The 6,411-nt window shown below is 45.7% G+C and overlaps 1 long non-coding RNA gene and 1 pseudogene across 2 annotated transcripts; both read left to right on the forward strand.

The window, feature by feature from the left end:
• Positions 1 to 2,725: 2,725 nt before the first annotated feature.
• Positions 2,726 to 4,348, forward strand: LOC136466024 (uncharacterized; annotated as a pseudogene).
• Positions 4,349 to 4,648: 300 nt separating this feature from the next.
• LOC136499192 (uncharacterized) lies at positions 4,649 to 5,922 on the forward strand. Of its 2 annotated transcripts, XR_010769937.1 has the most exons (4): positions 4,649 to 4,718; positions 5,077 to 5,174; positions 5,383 to 5,441; positions 5,641 to 5,922. It is a non-coding gene; the product is annotated as an uncharacterized lncRNA (long non-coding RNA). The 2 variants fall into 2 exon arrangements; XR_010769936.1 differs by lacking the exon at positions 4,649 to 4,718 and having other exon boundaries at positions 4,972 to 5,174.
• The last annotated feature ends 489 nt before the right edge of the window (positions 5,923 to 6,411 follow it).

The following is a 6,411-nucleotide window of genomic DNA, read 5'->3' on the forward strand; positions in this document are numbered from 1 at the left end:
CTTCGAGCACCTGGGCTCAGGAATAAAATCACCGATCGACTCAAACTAGACATAGGGCACGTTGCCTAAACCAGTATAAACCTTGTGTCATTGAGTGCTAGGCCACATCCGATCACAACGTATGGCAAAACTATAAATATTTACGTGTTGGTCACTTTCTATACCGACAAGATGCTAACTAGCCAGAGACCAAATATATATGCAGAACGCAACCATTTTTATCGTGACAGCACTTGGTATTGAATTTGGTCTTCTCCCATACATCCCAGGCAGGTGTTCTTGTTGATTTAAACACATGCACGGAGTGCAGCGAGGAGTAATTTTTAGCATGATGGTAGGCTTTAGCGCTTGTTCCTGATCTCGTATCAACGGACTGAGTCAAAGAACAAGGCTCTTCCCATAGTGATCTGTATCAACCGACCAGATCGACCATGAGGTCTTGATATGTCCTATGGTGACTTGCTCAAGAGAACAAATCACGCATAGGGTCTTGAACATGGAGGCAGATGGATTTAGCACTTGTTCCTGATCTCGTATCAACAGACCGAGTCCAAGAACAAGGCTCTTCCCATGGTGATTGTGAGACCGAGCCCATTGGGCCAAGGCTAGACCAATTTTCGGTACTATAGCACTGAGTTACTGTAGCTATAGAAAATATTGTACCTGCTGGAAGTTTAGTGCCGAATGGGTAGTTCTAGGTTCGCCGAACCAGCTTAAATAGCCAGGCCAAGGATGCATAGTAACCTTCGGTTAATCATTTTGCGCGAAGCGAGGATAAAAGTGCAAGCGGGTTGCTACATAGGTGGGGTCCACCCCTCGGTAGAGTGGGCCTATACCGTGTGTCGGGCCTGGGGCGTTACAAATGGTATTAGAGCCAACTCTCGCGGTTTCACGGACATATGGCTCGGAGCTCGGCAGGTTGTGCATGGCTCTGCAAGATAATGGCACTTGGGCCGAGGAGCTGGGAATATGGACGTGGCCAAGAGAGTCGATCCTAGACATGTATGGATAAGCTGGTTCGATAGCTCGACGGGGACGTCAAGTCCTTTAAGGGTGGGTGGATGTGAGACACAGCCCATTGAGCCAAGTTGGGCCAGACCAATTTCTTGTACTGTAGCACCTAAATACTGTAGCTGTGGAAAACACTATACCTGCCGGAAGTTTAGTAGTTCGCCAAACCAGCTTAAATAGCCAGGCCAAGGACGCGTAGTAACGTTCGGTTAACCATTTTGCACGAAGCGAGGATGAAAGCGTAAGTGGGTTGCTACGTAGGTGGGGCCCATCCCTCAGTAGAATGGGCCTGTGCCATGTGCCGGGCCTAGGGCGTTACAGTGATCTGTATCAACTAACTAGACCCACTATGAGGTCTTGATACATTTCATGGGGACTTGCTCAAGAGAACAAACCCACACATGAGGCCTTGATCGGGGCCAATGATGAAAGGTGTGGTTGCCGCTGAGCGTTGGTGAAGAAGGCAGGGATCAACTCAATGCAACCAGGTATTTTCTCACCTTCTCAGGGACTCTGACGTGCAGCTACGGTGTTCACCACGAGCTCCTCTCCTGGCTTTTGGTGATGCGATAGAGAGGCAGCCTGGCGGTTGTTTGGAAGACGAGCGCGGTGGCCTAGTAGCGTATATGAGTAGCGAGGCAGCCTAATGGCAATATGGTACGCGAGCGGGGGGGTCCTGAATGCTTGCAGTTAAGGATGAAACGGTACGAAAATATTTCGAACCAACCATTTTCGTAACCGCTTTCATTTTCTATATTATGATACTATTTTTTATTTTATGATACCATTTTTGAATTTCGCCAAACATAAAAATTTGTCATTTTCAATTGGTTTCACTACCATTTTTAACCATTTTTTTTACTCTTTAATTGCTAAAATGTAGAAATATCCCGAACCGACCACTTCCGTTTTCTATATTGTAATATCGTTTTCGACCGTTTTCATCCCTGCTTGCAGTAGCCTGCTATTTATAGAGCAGAGCAACCAACGGTTCTTCTGATTTGAAGTCACGTCAAGGTCTAAAGCGGCGGGAGTGGTTGCCAGGACTATTTGGCGCTCTTGAGTTTAATTTTGTATTTGCTAATGACCCTGGCGCGCTGTGATTTGAATGGCCTCGCGCGCGACTGCTGGACGTGGAGTTCGTGGAGGTTTGAATCCTGCTTTAGACTTGACTTGGTCGCCTGATGTGGTCAAAACTTGGAATGCATCGAGACCTGCTGCTCCCTCTCCATGGCTTGTGGGCCACTTTATCTTTAGATTAAAGTAATTAATTTAATCTACCCTACCCTATAATACACCAGTTAGAATAAATATACAGCCACACAACAAATACCTACTCCACAGTCATGACCTATGCTACGTACACACCCATAAATACACCCAGAAAATATAACACCATCAAAACGGATGCACCAGATTATCTCTTAGCCATTCTCTCTCGTTACTCATCCAAATCTGACGACTCATATTTAGTGTGTCTGCCCTCCATCATGCTCCCGTGGACCTCCGCCCGCGCCCAGCGCCCACGTCCGCTTACCGTATGGCACGGTTCGATTCCTCAGCGGCTCAACCTCTCTTTTTTGTGCAAAGAAAAAAAAAACCCGAGGCGGCGGTAGGCACAGGGCCATCTCCGTCTTCCCTGGCGGCGTCCCGACAAGCGCCCCTCCAAGGTCACGCGTAGACTCCGTCTTCCTCGACGGGCGAGCTGCGCCCCCACGACGGCCCTGGCGGGCGCCCCTCCAAGGATCCGCACGGCCTCTCCGCCACCAGGTACGCCCGCCCCTTGGTCGTCCCTTCCAGCTGTGCCAAACCGAGCACCCAAACCCTAACTTACTATTTGTGCTCGGATCTGATCTGACTACCGCAGCAACCGCCGCTGCCGCCGGAGGCCGGGCCATGGGTGCTGAAATGAAGGAGGTGGTGCTTCACGTGTATGACGTGACCAACAGCGACTTCGAGAAGACGAACAACACCATCCATCCAGATCAACCGCATCTTCAAGGACCGCATCGGCCTCGGCGGCATCTTCCACAGCGCCGTGCAGGTAGTGGGTCTAGCTCCCCTCTCCCCGTTCCCTCGCCACCTGCTCAGATCCCAGGGAGCAACAGCTTCTCCAGATCCCTAAATCTCACGCCATTTCTTGAACCCCTCAACGCAGGTCTATGGCGAGGACGAGTGGTCGTTCGGGTTCTGCGAGACCGGCAGCGGCGTGTTCAGTTGCCCCGTGGGGAAGAACCCCATGTACACCTACTGGGAGAGCATCGTCCTCGGGGAGACCGAGTGCGGCATCGCCGCCGTGAACCAGATCCTGCGGGAGCTCAGCCGCGAGTGGCCGGGCCACTCGTACGACCTCCTCTCCAGGAATTGTAACCATTTCTGCGACGTGCTCTACGAGAGGCTCGGTGTCCCCAAACTCCCAGGTACGGACCACGGAGGGGCATTCCATTGTTTTCTTCTTCTGAATGGCGACAACCAGTGCAAGGTGTATCTCACAGTAGCATTATGTACAATTCTCGAGTTCAAAAAACACACTGTGTCCTCGAATTGGAAGGAAGATTGCAGGCTCTGATTTAGATGGCGATTTACATTCTTGCTAGGAAAAGAATGAGCAAACTTAATGAGCAAATGTGTGAACTGAACATTGCAAATAAAGCATGTGTTTGCTACCACTGAAGTATTGAGCAAATGTATGAAACTGAGTGCTGCTAGCTCTAAGACTCAACTTTGGAGCATAAGACCAAGTACAACACAGACGTTTAGCAGGCTCTTAGAGGCAGTTTCATTGTTTTCCTTGCCACTGTGGACCTGAGCACAAGCTCATGTGTGGGCGACTGGGCGTTGCCACTTGACGAGGTTTTTTATGCCTGCCTTGAAACTTACGTGCGAGACGGATGTCTCCCAAGAACAGTAATTAGCTTAATTATTTCATTACCTTAGCAAAATCGTTTAGTTTCCATTTGAGACAAAGGCTCTTTTATGTTTGCTTCATGATTCATGTCCTAATGCGCCTACTTGTGTGACAATTTGAAGAGGCTGAAGATTCCTGTAGGCCAAGTCGTTGCTAATCATTTTTTATCATAATGTTTAATCATTGAATTTTTGTCTATGTTGCTAGCACTAGCAGCTTAGCATGATTGTGTTACGTAGGTTTGAAATGCCATGAACTTACTCTTTTATTATTCTGTCTAACCTTGCAGGTTGGGTTAATCGCTTTGCCAACACCGGTGATACTGTTGTGGTTGTTGCTGAGAGCACAGCAGTTAAGGTAATTTCAGAATCTGTTGCTGTGATACAATGTGCTATCTCCAATTTACTTAATCCTAGCATGAACTTATGATTGCTTCCAGCTGGACTTGATTTTTTTATTGTTAATGTACTTATGATCGGTTCCAATTTAAGCCTATCATAAAACATCTCTTTCACATAACTATATATTTAATATCAGCTAAGTTAGTGGTTTTCTGCTGGTGTCCTGAGATAGTTGGTGAATGGTGAATTGGAACAACAGTACGGTGACATATGGTTATAGGAAAGTTAATGCCTGAATTTAATTTAGCTGCTTCTAACTTGCTACAGGAATTTTTCTTTTTTCAAACAAGAGCAGCCTTTTATTTACTAATGGTGCTAATTTCATTACAGATCTCATGAAGGCTACTCATGAGGACCACACGGAATTTCTGCTTTACTTGGTCTGGATCCATGACGAGGTGGGTAACCTTTTTTTATACTGCAAAAATTTAGGTAGGCATGCAAGATAGTTTGCTCCTCGTGTGAGTCATCTGCATGCTAATTACAGTTCATGCTAGCCTAGAGTTCGTGTTTGAAGGCGTCCCTCTAAAATAGTGGGAAGGTTCCTGTTGGATTGATGATTGCTGATGGAATTATTATGGTATCCATATCAATTTTATTTTTGATGTACTGAAAATTGCACTATTTGCAGAAATTTCGTGTTGGCAGAAATTGCACTATTCTCGAGTTCAAAAAATAGTGGGAAGGTTCCTGTTGGCTTGCTCTTCTGAATGTACTATGAATTTTGGTTGACAGTTCAAAGTTCTGTATTTGCAGTTTTTTGTAGCCGTAAATACAGCCACGTTGAAGATAACCGCAGTGACGGAGATGCCAATTAGGGTGATCATCGGAATGATGCAGCCTACTTAATTGAGGTATTCCTTTATCTCCATGGTTCCCAAGTAGCTGCAGCATGAACCATGGACACTAACTCTCCTTATAGAATACATAACCTGATATTCTTGTGTTTCCTTATTCTTACATAACCTGAGTGAAGTTTTATTCTTTAATCTTATACTTTTGGCTTTTGACATTATTATTTTCTTCTTTAAAAAAATCATGAGTTGACCTTTGGTGGTGTAGGTCTGGCAGCTCCATGAGTTGACCTTCAACAAGACGGTGTCGACATTGACCAGCTCAAGGTACATCTATTGCATCGGTGATGAAGAAATTGCCTACGTTTGGACAGAATGGTTCCGGAACAAAATACCATTGTAATGAAATAATAAGTTATTTGAACCTATTTATACCTGGTAAATTGATGGGGTTCTTGACGAAAAAAGAAGAAACGAAAAAAACTTATGTTGTGCACTTATGTTGGTTCTTTGGTTTCAAATTCAGGATGGGAACGATCCTAGGAGTTTTCTTTGTCTCCAGGCACTTGCAGTAACATGGATGAAATGATCGATTCATGGAAGGAGTTTAGGAAAGTTATGATTCGAAAATTTGTTACTTCAATCCATCAGTCAATTCAAACATTTGAGGATGGTTATGAAATTTTATATATGACCATGTATATAATTTGGAAAACTGTATATAATCCGAAAAACTATAGAAAATTGTCGTTGTTTGGTTGTTTTTATGTGTACCCTGAAATAAAGCCGTGGCGTTAGCACGGGCACTATACTAGTTAAGGAAAATGGGGAGGTTTATCTCCTGGCCGGCAAACGTAGCGCTACACGCTAGGTAGTATATATACACCACCATACTATACATGTTTTAATATATGCGTGTGCAAAGCGTGTTTGTATTTACGGCCGACTATATTTATATATGAGACATGTAATCGCCATGCTTTTAATTTGTCACTCTATTACTTTGCTGACATAAAGCGCAGCCGGTCAGTAGCAGCAGAAAAAGCGCAGCGTCGGTAGTCGACCGGACGCTAGCGCTGAAATGACCAGACGCTGGCTGGCTGCATTCGATCACACTGACATGGTCATGCACAAGGGAAACACCAAGTGATCGGACGCTGGGTGAGTCCAGTCGAGCATGACCAGACGCGTCCGGTCGTGAAAAAATCGTCTCTAGATGCTTACTGGAAATGACCGGACACTGAGGTCCAGCGTCCGATCACTTCATCCGGTCATCACTTGACTGTTGAGATCAGGC

This window comes from Miscanthus floridulus, chromosome 1 (genome assembly GCF_019320115.1).
Source record: "Miscanthus floridulus cultivar M001 chromosome 1, ASM1932011v1, whole genome shotgun sequence".
Classification (NCBI taxonomy): Eukaryota; Viridiplantae; Streptophyta; class Magnoliopsida; order Poales; family Poaceae; genus Miscanthus; species Miscanthus floridulus.